The sequence below is a fragment of the Rattus rattus genome, chromosome 1 (genome assembly GCF_011064425.1).
Source record: "Rattus rattus isolate New Zealand chromosome 1, Rrattus_CSIRO_v1, whole genome shotgun sequence".
Classification (NCBI taxonomy): Eukaryota; Metazoa; Chordata; class Mammalia; order Rodentia; family Muridae; genus Rattus; species Rattus rattus.
In genome coordinates this window covers 173,670,555-173,685,678 of record NC_046154.1, presented here as the reverse complement: position 1 = coordinate 173,685,678, position 15,124 = coordinate 173,670,555, and positions in this window count along the sequence as shown.

Below are 15,124 nucleotides of genomic sequence, written 5' to 3'. Positions count from 1 at the left end.
TCTTAAACATGGTCACATATTAACTACACAAAAAGTAGAGTAAGTTATTAAAACTTAAGAAGAATCGGAAACCCAATCTAAAGCTATTTAAGGGGGAAAAAAAAAACCTTTACAATAACACACACACACACACACACACACACACACACACACACACACACACACACACACCAGGCCCAAGAGATTTTCAGGTAAATTCTTTCAAGCAAAAGATAGAGATTGTGTGTGTGTGTGTGTGTGTGTGTGTGTGTGTGTGTGTGTGATTTCAGTCATGATGTCCAGAGAAGCTTCTGTGATATACAATATTGAGCAGAGGTTTAGGAAGTGAGAGAGACAGTGGTAGCATGAGGGTTTGAATGAGAAAGCCCCCCCTCCCCCCATAGGCTCATAGATTTGAATGTTTGGTCACCAGGGATGGACACTATTCAAAAGGTTTTGGGATGTGGTCTCCTTGGAAGTGAGTCACTGGGAGTGGGATGTGAGGTTTCAAAAGCCCATTCCAAGTCTAGTGTCTTTCTCTTCTGCTGCCTATGGATCCAGATGTAGAGCTCTCAGCTCCTCCAACACCATGTCCGCCTGCATGCTGCCCTGCTTCTCCCCATGATGACAATGGACTGAACCTCTGAAACTGTAGGCAAACACCAATTAAATACTTTTTTATTGAGGTTTGGTCTGTTGCTATGTATTGTAATGCTACATTCTGTACCGGAAGCTTTTGTTGTGCAAACCTTGTTCCTTCATTTAAAACTACTGGTTAAATAAAAATGGCTACAGCCAATTACTGGAGGGGTTAGAGGTAGGTGGGTTTTCAGTTACCTGGCTGGAGGTTGCAGAGAGGGAGAGAAGGACTCAGGAGGAAGAAGAGGAAGCTGCCCCGGGAGGAGACGACCATGAGCACATGGCCAGGGGAAACAGAAGTATTTGGGGTCCACAGGAAGTAGCCAGGTCAGCAGTTAGAAAAGTAGATTAGGTGCTACCCTAGTAATTACCAAAGCCAAATAAAATAACCCATCGCCCCAGTCTCTTCATTTGTAAGCTAGACGGGGATATTAAATTTAAACTGTTTTTACTACACTTTTTAAAAGTCGTGGTCAATGTGTCTCTTCACAGCAGTGAAACACTAAGACATGTTGGAGTCTAGGAATTTCACATAGATGAGCAAGTCAAGAGTTTTGCAGCAAGCACAAAGAGAGGAGCTCAAGGGAGAGCAAGGAGGAGGGCCACGTTCCCTCAAAAGCTCATGGAGGATGAGGGGGGAGGGGCTGCCTCAGAGGATGAGACCATACAGGGACTTTGAGGCCATTTTCAGAACTTTGAGTTTCATCCAGAGGAAGACAGAAGTTTATGAAAAAAAAATTTAAGGAATTTGCAGCATAATTTGCCTCTTTCACATAAGAGAAGACAGATTCTCTCACATGGCACACAAAAATCAATACCAGGTCGGATTTAAAAGCAAGGGCCTTGAGGGTGAAAGCTTAGCAAGAAGTTTGGTGACCTGAATTCAATGCCTGGAACCCATGTGGATGTTCTCAAAAGTGGTCTTCTGGTCTCTGTACATACAGCTTGGAACTCGATCTCACACCACACCACACACACACACACACACACACACACACACACACACACACACACACACACACAATATAAAAATATCCTTTAAGGACAAAAAAAACAAACTTTTTCTGTAACTTCAATTTTATCTCAAGTCATAAAAAGCAGGTTTCCCAAATCCTAAACAGCAAACATTTAACAACCTTTAAAAAACCATGCTAGCAGCATTAGAAACACACTTCTGTCTAGGAGAAGAAATACTAAAGTGACAACAGGCATCACAGACTGAACCCCAGCTTTGAAAAAAAATCAGTTCACAAACACTCCTGAGGGAAAAAAAATCAAGCCACAAAACCTGCAAGCACTCTGGGTTCAGCATAGAGATTAAAAATACAAAAAACTTACAGGGAAACAGCTTATTTCCTTAGGAAAACAAAGTCATTCCAGAAAAATATTGAGAAACATACAAGCACTGTAAACCTAGCTTTTACACACACACTCTTTCAAGATTACACTTGTAAAGGCAATGCAGGCATTATGGTACACACGGTACTTTAACCCAGGACAGGCATTATGGTACACACCTTTAACCCAGGACAGGCATTATGGTACACACCTTTAACCCAGGACAGGCATTATGGTACACACCTTTAACCCAGGACAGGCATTACGGTACACACCTTTAACCGAGGACAGACTAGGTACACACCTTTAGCCCCAGGACTTAGGAGACACAGGAGGGTGGCTCTTCTCTAAACCGTGAGTCTGAGGCCAGCCTCCTCTACATAGTGAGTTCCAGAACAGGCAGAGTTTTGCAGAGAGACCATCTCTTTTATATATTACATAAAAAGGCAGGCAATAAATGTGATGTTTTTAATCCCTAAGCTTGGAATTCAAGTCATAACTAGGAATACTTTTGCAGATAATAAAGCTTGACAGTCTGTTACTATCAAGTCCTCATGCCAGCATAATCTTTCAAAGATTATGGGTTTAACAATCTAATGGGTTTTTCTCCTCCTCATTCCCGTCTGATACTGGACTTGTCTCCCAGCTACTTACAACTCCTTAGCAAGTACAGTGTGTGTGTGTGTGTGTGTGTGTGTGTGTGTGTGTGTGTGTGTGTGTGTGTGTGTACACATTTAGCAAGGCCAGAGTGTTCTGGGAGGTCTCTGATAAGCCACAGTGGGGTCTTGACCTGTGCCCCCGCAGGCCTCAAACTTGACATCTATATCCAGGTGTCTCTTAGAGGTTCATCCTGGAATGCTGACACTTAAGGAGAAAGATTCATCAAAACTATCGGGCTCGTTCACATCTCAACAGAAAGACCATGTTATTTATTGATTTAGCTCCTTTAGAATTATTTCAACAGCCACAATAGCCATTCTACGGGCGCTCATACAAAATATTTTTTTAAGTATACAAATTAGGCAGCACAGTAGCGAGCTCCCCGGGAAAGGAAGAAAACAAGTAGTGTTTATCACTGTTTGGTTCTCCTTTGGAGAGAGGACCCAAAGACAAAACAGACCCTTTGGAGGCAATGCCAGCACCTAAGGAGAGAGGTGGTTTAGATGAGGCGGGCTCGACAGGGTCCCGTGACTTAGTCACAACCAATTAGAGTCACCCCTGAGGCTGGCTGGCCCTCCCGGGAAAGAAATGCACCTTCAGTGACTATTGCTAAGCCTTGGAGGGGAGGCCTGTTGCCATGATAAACATCCTCTATATTTTACAAAGACAGCCTCCCTGGGAAAGGATCATGCAGTGGAGAAAGGCTCCATCTTGACTTGTTAGAGCACTAGAGGCTGCCTTTTCTGTCGCCTGTTGCTATGTGACAAACCACTCTAAAAGACTGGCTCACAATAACCTACTACCTTTTGTTGGTCCGTTGGTTCTCAACTGAGGATTGGATAGCCCTCCTGGGGAGGTGGCTTTCCTCTGTTCCATGTGTGTGTGTGTGTGTGTGTGTGTGTGTGTGTGTGTGTGTGTGTGTGTGTGTGTGTGTCTAGGGCTGGCCAAACCTCTGTCCCATTCTTTATGTTCACATATTCTCTTAAATCAACTTTAATGCTAACAGCCTCTTCCACCAACCCCCTCTCTGCATGAGGATAGTTAGATTCCATGACATGGTGGCTGGGTTCCAAGAGATTAAAATCAAAACTGCCAAATCTCCCAAGGCCTACTTGGAGCTGGTGTCAACACCACTGTCACATTCAGCTAGTCAAGGTGAGTCAGACAGATGGGGAAGAGGCTGCTGGCTGCCATCTTGGCAGTGGCTTCACCACCCTAGCCATACCTATCCCTTCTTTTTCAGAAGTGTGCTCCTCTTTTTGCTTAGGGCATTTGCTTAGGTTTCTGACTCATGTAAACTAAGGGATCCTGAACAATAAACCCAGCCTTTGGTGTTTCATATGGGCAGAAAGACGATGAGAAGGGCATCCTTTCAAAAGAAAGCAAGAGCTGTGGCTAGTGCAGATGGAGGTATATTAACTGAGAACTCTAGTGGGGACACGGAGTGCTTGCAAGCCACTGTTGCTGCAGCTTCCCTGAGTTGGTCTATGCCAGGCAGCCTCTTGTGAATAGTTTTAATTACTGCCTGCACTGATGTTAATAGTAAAAGTTACAGGGTCTTATGAAATTTAAGTATTTCAGGAGAGGATTTCTATTCCCTCCTCACATTCTAGTTTACCAGAAGGAAAGGATTATGCCTCCTTCTGGATAAGTGTGTCTATTCCTGCCAGTTCTTAGCACTGTACTCATGTTCATTTGTTGGATGGATGGATGACATATGAATGGATAGATGGATGAATGACAGATGGATGGATGGATGACAGATGGATAGATGGATGGATGACAGATGGATGGATGGATGGATGGATGGATGGATGAATTATGGGTAGATGAGGAATGGGTAGATGATGGATAACAGATGGATGGATGGATGGATGGATGGATGGATGGATGACATATGAATGGATAGATGGATGAATGACAGATGGATGGATGGATGACGGATGGATGGATGGGTGAATTATGGGTGGATGAGGAATGGATAGATGATGGATGGATGATGGTAGATGATGGATTGATGGATGGATGGATAATAGATAAATACATGGATGGATGATGGATGGATGATAGATAGATAGATAGATAGATAGACAGATAGATAATAGATAAATACATGGATGGATGGATGGATGGATGGATGAATCCAACATATTTTTCAGCATCTTCTTGTTTTATGGACAGTAGAGTGTTAAGAAACAACCAAGGTGTATGCAGAAGACAGTGTTTGCCTTCAGAAGGATTGAAACATTTCCTGAATGGTAGATGTTATTAATTTTGAGATATTCTATAGTTATTGACGTTTGTGACTTTCCAGTTATTTTATTGAACAACTTTGATGAGACAGGCTCTTATGAACCATAAAAAGGAATATAAAAGGAGAAGGATTCCATGCAGGCGCATTCTGTCTATTCCAAGAATCACGGTCCGCCCATCCCCTGAAACCCACTACAGATGCCAAGGTTGTCGTTTTCTGGACACAGGAGGACACGGTCTCTTCATGACTCTCACCTCCCAGAGTAGCTCAGGCTTGCAGTACCTGAAGTCTGATTTATTAGTGAAGAACCAAGCCTTTTGTGAAGGAAAGTGTTACTCCCTTTTTATCTTCCATTTTAATTAAATTATACAGAAAGTATTCCCTTCAGGGAAGACATTACTAAAACTAAAACCAGAGCCTTTCCTCCCTAGGTTTTAGAGCTAGAGTGAGCAAATGAAAGGATACTTCGTATTTTAAAAATTTATTCAAATAGTTCAAATTAAATACATTATGCTCAGATATATATCTGATAGCAAAATTTGAAGATGTTTAGATTGGGGCCTGTGGTGGTTTGAGAGAAAATGGCTCCTATAGCCACATAGGGAGAGGCATTGTTAGGAAGTGTGGAGTAGGTGTGGCCTTGCTGGAGTAGGTGTGGCTTTGTTGGAGTGGGTGTGGCCTTTTGGAGTGGGTGTGGCTTTGTTGGAGTGGGTGTGGCCTTTTGGAGTGGGTGTGGCCTTGTTGGAGAAAGTGTGTCACTGTGGGGGTGGGCTCTCAAGTCTCTTATGAGACTTGCCATGGTCATAGAATCTCTTCACAGCAATAGATACCCTAACTAAGACAGGGCCCAAAAGCTGCTAGGCCTATTGCAAGGAAAACTGCAAGCTCCAATTTTAATTACTTGCTTTATTGCCAACTGCAAATGCCCACCCTTACAGTTAGCTTCTGATACAGCGTCACCCATATGACTATGCGGAAATGACTTCCATTGTTTACTTACAGTCAGCAATGATCTGGCACAGAAGCTCAAAACTTCCACTTTGCAATATGTTGCTAAACGGAAGAAAACACACACAACAAAGTGGGAAGACGCAAATTGACACAGTACGCTGGCCACCTTGCCGCCCAATATTCCCAGTGCCTTTTAAAGCAAATAAAATGGATCCATGTTCCAGATTCCCAAGAGCAATGATTATCAAAGAAGACGCTACAGGCAGCCTTCAGAGGTACCAGAGCTCTGCTCCAAAGTTTTGCCTCTGTGTAGATCTGAGGCTATGTTAACAAGAACAACAACAACAAAAAAAAACAAAACCAAACCCATATTTTACCTCATTAAAGTCTAAAACTGTTGCTTTTGTGAAAGAGCTTGTTAAGATGAAAAGACAGCAAATATTAACATAACCATGTATCTAACAAAGACAAGTGTCTAGAGTGCATTATGAACTCTCCAGAGAGCTGGGTGTGGTTTCCTGTCTTTAATCCCGCACTTGGGAGGCAGAGACAAGAGCATCTCTCTATGTGAGTTCCAGGCCAGCCAGGACTACAAAGCAGCATCCGGTCTCAAAAAACAAAACAAAAGAGAATTGGTTTTGCTTTGTTTTGTTTGTTTGTTTTAAACAGGGGTTGGAGATGGCTCACTAGGTAAGAGAACTTCTTGTTCTTCCAGAGGAACTGAGTTTAATTCCCAGCACCCACCTGGTGGTTCACGACCTTTTCTTTCAGGGGATCTGACACCTTACGATGTGCCTACACATATGCAGGCAAGACACCCAGAAAGATAAAATAAAATAAATATCTAAAATATGTTAAAAGTTCAAGAATGCCCCAGGGTGGTAGCGCGCGCGCGCGCGCGCGCGCGCGCGTGTGTGTGTGTGTGTGTGTGTGTGTGTGTGTGTGTGTATGTGTGTATGTGTGTGTGTGTATGTGTGTATGTGTTGTATGTATGTGTTGTATGTATGTATGTGTGTAGTGTGCATATTTGTGTGTATGTATGTGTGTGAATAGTGTGTATATGTGTGTAGCTTGTGTGCATGTATGTGTTGTATGTATGTATCTGTGTAGTGTGCATGTGTAGTTTGCATTTTGACACATATAAGAATGGTAAACAAGGCAGCTCAAAGCAATGATGGTATTAATAATAAAGCTGGATCTATGAAGAGTTGGTAATTTTAAAAGAATCCTTAGTAGGATTACAGGGATCCTTAGTAGGTCTACAGGTTTATACCACTGGCCCCAGTAGCTTGGCAGAGTTTACAAGACTAAACTGTGCAAAACCATCTGACCCAGCAATTGCACTCCTGGGCGTTTACCCCAGAGAGAAGAAAACGAGGTTATACCGATCCGCAACTGTCTACAGCAGGTCAATAGACAGCATCAAAACCCAGAAGCAGCCCAGGGGACTGAATAGGCAAATAAACATCCATGTCACGGAGCACACAGCATGGAACATCCATGTCAGGGAGCACACGGCATGGAACATCTATGTCAGGGAGCACACAGCATGGAACATCCATGTCAGGGAGCACATAGCATGGAACATCCATGTCAGGGTGCACACAACATGGAACATCCATGTCAGGGAGCACACAGCATGGAACATCCATGTCAGAGAGCACACAGCATGGAACATCCATGTCAGGGAGCACACAACATGGAACATCCATGTCAGGGAGCACACAACATGGAACATCCATGTCATCCATGGGAGCACACGGCATGGAACATCCATGTCAGAGAGCACACAGCATAGAACATCCATGAGAGGGTGCACCATGAGAGGGAGCACACAACATGGAACATCCATGTCGGGGAGCACACGGCATGGAACATCCATGTCAGAGAGCACACAGCATGGAACATCCATGACAGGGAGCACACGGCATGGAACATCCACGTCAGGGAGCACACGGCATGGAACATCCGTGTTGTGGAGCATACTAAAGGAGAGCAAACTACTTCTATGCAACAGCGTGGATGGGGCTCCAAGAAAATGTGTCACGAAAAAAGGCAACCCCCAAAGGTTACATACACCACAGCTTCTCTCACATCTTTGAAGTGCTAACACTATAAATACGAAGATGAGTAGTGGCCAGGGGCTGGAACCTGAAAAGATGGTGGTGGTGGGCGATGGGTATGGTTACTGAAGGGCCACATCGGGGCTCCCGTAGTGATGGGACCATTTTTTATCTTAGGAGCAGCAGTGGGTAGAGTTATGTAGGCAATTAAATAACCGAGAACTAAGTTGCACACACACGATATGTATAGGTGGTCCTGATTTCTGATAGCTTAACTTACAATGTTCTCACTACAAAGACACGAAAGCAAGGTGCATCCTGTAGAAACGGTGCCTTGCATTTTTGTGTGAGGAAAGCAGATGCCATCATTGTGTGTGTGTGGAGGGCAGAGGATCGCTTGCCGGAATCGTTTCTCTCTTTCCACCACGTGGATTCTGGGGATCAAATGCATGTTGTCGAGCGTGGCGGCCAGTGCCTTTATCCAATGAGCCATCTTGTTGGCCCCTGTGTGCTTCGATTTTTTAATCTTTTCCTGGGCTAGCAATTTGCAGCTCAATGCTTTCCTGCTATGCCTGGCAGAGGAAGAGAGCCGCACGGCCATGTCAGCCACACTGCAAGGTTTGACAGTAAACAGAGCTTCGACTTAACAATATTTTCTACTTACCATAAGGTTGAGGAGTGTATAATCCCATTGTAAGTAGAGTATCAGTGTGTAAGTAGATTTGGAAAATCTAAACAGACAGGAGCATACACTAAACGTTACTACTGTATTTTATTCAAACAACAGTTGTACAAGGTACTACTACAGGGGCGGGAGAAGTAATGGGTGTATATGGTCTTTCAATATTATTCCTTACAACTATATCTGAATCGATAGTAAACTCATAATAAAAAGTTGAACTAAAAGATGCAAAAGATTGTGATGTCCCTTTGCCCCAGGAAAAACTCCAGATGTGGGAAGGAAGGGAATCAACCTAGCAAGGGGGAGCCTTTGATACACGGATGCTTTCCTGGAGCTGTTGTCTGCATATACATGTTCTTCTTACATGGTGTAGAAGCTCAGGGCCGGGGGGAGGTTGTGTGTGGTGCTCATTAATGTAATTGGGAACATCTGTGTCTAGCCACATTGTATGCTGTGTCACAACCCAGGTCAACTATGAGAGCCAGAGGCTGTGTCCCCAGATCACCAGTGCTATGCACAGGATCTGGCATAAGGCACTAACCTCTATAGGGTTTTGTCATAAAAATAATTGAAAATTAAGCTCTGATTTGGAAGTAAGCATATATCAAACTTCATAGGTTTGATTCAAGGACCTTACAAAGCAAATTGTTTAGTAAGATTTTTTTTTACACTGCGAAGGTGAACAGATGGTTCTCTAATCTCTTGGTACCTCACTGCTTTGGGGTTATGGCCTTGGTCTGAGCTTGTGTTTTATATCACATTCACACAGGTTATTACAAAGTGACCACTCATATTTCTCACCTCTTGACCCTGACATTTGGAAGCAAAGAGTTCAGCTGTCTGGTTACGGCGTCTGTCCCATGGCTATCTCCTGTTACCCTTTCCTGGAAGTTCATGACAATGTTACAAAAACAGATTTTAAAAAAGGGCTTTCCTTTGCACCTGGCACAGAATGTTCCATTCAGTTAAATGTGTGGCTATGGTCATGATGCTGGCTTCCCACTTCACAGGGCCACAGAGAAAGCTGCATTCTCTGCCCAGGAGAAGCCTTTTCATAAATCCCATACTGAATCTGAAGGATGTCAGCCGTGCCCTAGGAACACAGTACCAGGGATCTTGCTTTGTACCCAATGGGCTTGAGCTGCAAGATGAGGGCGGTGGGAGAGAAACTATGAAAGAAGTGTGAAGAGGTGTTTTACACGGAGCCCTCCTTGTCCACCTCCCTCCTTGCTCATCCCTGTCTTCCCTGAATCCCGAGAACACTTGTCCCTTACACCACTCAAGCATTTGTATACGGTATGACTGATCTTTCCAGGAAGCCGGATTGGTGACTGGAGATAAAGGGTGTGGGGTCTCAATGTTGGTCTCGCTACCATGGAAGCTTTGGTCCTGGTAACTGTAACAGGAAGGTGACAATCGCCCCTTCTCACACTTCTGATGCAGACAAGAGGATGCTCAGGAATCACTTAGGAAAATAAGAACTCAGTAAAGTTGTGGGAGATGAACCCAGTGCCTGCCCTCACGTGACGCCTTTTGTCCCTTCCGGTGAGAGCTCAGGGATTTCCGGTGAGAGCTGAGACTTTCGCAAACCTTCCAAAAGAGGGAGGGTTCGTTTCAGTGCCGAACTCCACCTTCAGAATTGTCAGAGGGACTAGGAAGAAAACAAGAGACTCTGGATCTGGGCCTGTCCAGGTCCGGTCCTCACTTCTGTCCTCGCTGTTGCTATCACTTCAGAACTTACAAGCTGACAGAAACGAGGAAGGCCACTTCCCCCTCCTAGCCCTCATCAGCTCCCTTCAGTCACAAGCCATGACTCCCACCTACAAAAAGTTTCGTTTCTCTCTACGTTTTTATCAAACAATTCCGCTACTGGGAATCTGTCCCAAAATAAGACAATACTAGAAAAAAAAATCATACCCAAGTTTACCCATCGGTTTTTATCATTCTGAAGGTTGGGGGTGGGTGGTTCCCAGATTTAGGGTTCATGGAGAAATAAGGAATGCTTATATACATTGGGATATAGTCGTATAAAATATAGCAAGGCCAGTGGAGATTATACTTAAGAAAGAGCAGTTACATAAGGAAACGTTGATATAGTGATACTACGACTTTGTTATGACAAGTCAGGATGGCCTTGCCGGACTAAAAATGTCTGAACAGTATTAGGACCATTAGTGATGTCAACGACCAGAACACCATAGATCCTCACACCCAACAGCTCCTCTCCCTAATGTTATCCTAGAAGGCTTACACCAATAGGGGACACACACACACACACACACACACACACACACACGCAACTGTTCACAGCGGCCACAGCCTATGAGGTAGATAGGTACGATTATTTTCCCACCTCCCTAGAGCAACCAGGGTCTCTGGACAGATTTAACCAAAAGTGTCCAGCTGAGGATGACAAAAGTAATATACAAATGGCAGGTCACTGGGACTCCAAATCTCCCTAAGGGATATCTCCTTGGATGACTTACTTTCCATTTACAAGCCTCAGCTCTCCCACCGGGAGATCAAGTCTGTGATGGAGCAAAGAGAGCTTGCACAGGGAGAGAGCTCCGGAAACCCGGAAACAAGACGGTTGCAGGCCGCCCCACAGGCCATTAAACCTGCATAAGCGTGACTTGTCTCTGCCCCATCCCACTTGTCTAAGCTTGTTCCAAGGTGTTCAATAAATAGTCACTACTCATAAAAACCCCATGAGGAATACTGAAATGTGCTACATCTTTGTTTTCTGTTCTTCCTTTGAGAGGGGAAGAAATCTAAATAGGGCCTTAAGCAATCCCTTTGACATTAGCCTTCATCTGAAGGCTTCCTCTCTGCCTTTTCTACCGTTTCTAAGCACTTTTAGAGTTTTGGTTTAGCAGTGTGAGTTTCACAAAATGAGAAGTGGCCTCTCCTACGACACTGGAAGTGGACACACTTCTCTGCGAGCATTGCCAAATGCGCTCTGCCTTGCTGCCAAGTTTCCAAGGGTTTCCTGTGGCTGTTATTTCTCACTGCTTCTCTGCAGATCGCCTGTGGCTCGGGCATGCCCGGTTCCTATTTCTACCAGGCCATTGATAGCCCTCTGTCCTGACCCCGTAACAGTAATGTCTTTTACAAAAGGAGAGAAATGCTATTACATATAAGTTGTGGGGTGGTCCGTAGGCAAACGTCCTGGATCACATGTGTGAACACAAACATGCCCAGGGAGGAAGCGTTAGAAATGATCAGAAATGCAAAACACAGCTAGAGTTAAAAGCAACGACACTCCCTTCGGTTCCCTGAAGTGATCCTTTGGAGGGAATAAAGAGAAAAATAAAGGAAAGATCCGAGAAGTGCTGATCTGCTCATACAACTCGATTTTGAGTTTCTGTTTCCCACCAAGAAGCAGAAGTCTGTGAATTCCCCCAAAGCCTCTTGACACTCGTGATTACAGAACTATTTTCTAGGCATGCTCCAGTGAGATAAGGCTTTCGCCATCTCGGTCTGTAAATGGGATCGCGCTCTCTGCAATCCAAAAGAACCAGACCATTTTAGATCCAGATGCTTAAAATACAGATTACCAATCAGAATTCATATAATCCACCAAAATCTAAGTTCAGGAGCGATTACTCCGAGTACTGCGTCTGAGTATTTCTGTCATTTAGATATCAAGATTAATTACATAACTTATTATTGCCCAAAGCTCCAGCGCCCGGCAGAGAAGAGGAGGCCACAGAGTATGTGAGACACGCCTCTTGTGAGTGAGGGCTGAGTTTAAACTTTACTTAGTTTATACACTGAAGGTCAGCACCAACAAAGAATGTAAAATATCATTAATGCGGGTTAAATATTCCTTATCCAAAATGCTCACGGCCAGAAGATTGTGGATTTTTTTCTTTTAATTTTGGAATGTTTGCACAGACATAATGAGATGGCTTTCAAGTCTAAACGTGAACTTTACCATGTAGCCTGAAGGTTGATTTTGAACAATGTTTCTAATACGTCTGCACTTTCGCATGACTGCTCTGTCATGTACAGCCAGGTGTAGATTTTTCTACTTGCCGTATAGCATTCAAGAAGTTCCAGGTTCTGGAACATTTAAAAAAATTTTTTTGTTTGGAATAGTTTTGTTTTTACATGGCTATGCGAAAATATAAACAGAAAATTCCACTCTGAGTTACCTATTGAAATACGAAAACACAACTGATCAGTGTTCTCTCTATCTCATATAATAAAACAAATATAATAGAGTCATAAGTATATTAAAAGTAGTATTTAGATCTCTATAAAAAAAAACCCCTATATCCATATTTCTTTATCCCAAGTGATTCATGCCAAAACCACTTCCTGTGAGAGTTAGTGATGATCAGCTGGGAAATAGGCCTCCGGGATTGTCTGTGGGGGAGTATCTTGATTATATTAAATGAAGTGGGAAGCTCTGCCCACTGTGGGTGGCACCATCCCCTGTGCAGGGATCCCAGCCTATACAAATGTAGAGAGTAAGCCGAACGTTAATGTGCATGCCTTCACTGTCCTCCACTCTCGACGGTGGGTGTATATTCCTGTCCCTGTGACTTCCCCGCCTTCGTGGACTATAACCTAGGACTGTAAGCTCAACAAATCTTTCATCCCTTGAGCCTCTTTTGTCAGGAAGAAACTAAGACACATCCCAGGAACCATGTTATATATAAAAGTGTTTTCTGTGGCTTAGTTCATATTAAACAGTGTACATACCTATCACATTTCCTCCTTCTAGATTATGATTTTCTTTTGAGCCAGAGGACTCAACATCGTTTAAAATCTGTCCATTCCCAGCATGCTTCGTGCGGTGGAAATCCTTCTCTAAATGTTTGAGGATTTGAATAATGTGTATACTGATGTGCTTTAAACACTCATTTTTTTTTCTATAAAAGAGAGCCTAAAACTAATATTGAGGTTTTCTGTGCTCAGGGAGGGAGAAGAAGCATCATAAAACAGATGGCAGCGTCCCCTAAATCAGTCGATAGATAAAACAGGACTCTGTCAAAAAGGCCTCTCCGAAAAGCTGACAAGCTTATTTTAAACTTCAGTGGAAGAAGAGGACAACTCGGGGAGGATGAATGGGAGCTGCCCGGATGTTTTATCAGCAACAATAATAAAGTTCCCAGGACCAGGAGCAGGGACGCCGGCCAAGGAAGAGCGAGCTCAGAGGAGACACATGGCAACCAATGGGGGAGGCGAACAATTAGTAATTAATGAAGAAAGTTGGAGGACACAGTAGAGCACTGAAGACAAAATCAAAACCCAAGGTGCGGACTTCTCATCCCTGAGAGGCACGGGCCCAGCTTTCTAATATTGTTGAGAATCCACTGTGGTTCCAACCAGGTTCTATAATACACGGTCCTACAAGATACTCTCCCTTCTTATCCAATAATTGACATGAACAAAAAGAAAAAGAAATAGAAGCCACGTTTTTAAGAACTTGACTGAAAGATGGTTATACAATTGGGTCTACAAACCATGCGGGGTTTGGTTTTTTGGGGTTTGGTTTTTTGGTTGTTGTTGTTTTTTTTTTGTTTTTTTGGTCTTTTTTTGTTGTCTGTTTTTCTTTTACAGTACATTGAATACAGACTGAGTCATCTGTGGCTTTATGAAGGCCAAAGGTTTAGAACTGAGACAGAGGACACCAAATACACATGAACAGATTCGACAACTGCACCAAGTACTTCAGAATTATTAATTATTAATTTAAATTAATTAATTCTGCAGCCAACTGCGAGAAGCTGAAACTCTTAGTGACTGACCGAGTCCAAGCACCATACAAATCCCCTCTCCACACGGGCATCCGGGTTAACTGAGCTGAGCTCAGTACTCTCTCCACTCACCCCCAACCTTTAGCCTAATCCATATTCCACTCACTCAGAGCACTGGACACCCTCAGCATGGTGACGGCTATCTCAGGATGCCTCACGGACGGGCGTGAGACTTTTCTGCGCGCCACACCCATGGTGCCATTTCTTCTTTTGTTAGGAAAAGATCAGAAGCGTGTAAGCACACAGGTTTCCGGTCACACCTCTGTTAATTCACTTTCTGCATGGGTGTGGTTTCACCCTGTTTCCTACAATCCCTGCCTCATGTTCTCCTGACTGGTCTTCCCGTGGTCTCATGACCAGACCTCTGCTAGACTGCTGTGGGCCCCAGACTGGGAGGCTTAAACAGCAGAAGCTGTCCTTCCATGGCTGCCCCTCCATCCACACAGCACCCTGGTATCTGATTTCCCCCCTCTCAGAAGAACAGCAGTCATAGCAGAATCAGATATGATTAGATTAACTGACTTATTTTAATTTCATTACGCCTACAGGGACCCTCACCCCGAAATGTCACATTTAAGGTCTCCGTGGCTAGGCCTTCCAAGTGGGGGTATTATTAGGGTGACACACCTCAGAGTGATAGCCATGCTGTGCGATGGGGAGCAGAGGCAGCCGGGCAGAAAGGGTAAGGCTCTAAACCTACTGAACACTCGGCAATCCCGGGGGAAACAAAGCCCTGATTTCCTAAGCCGAAAATGGTTCATTTTGATTAGCCCCCTCCCCCCCAAACCTC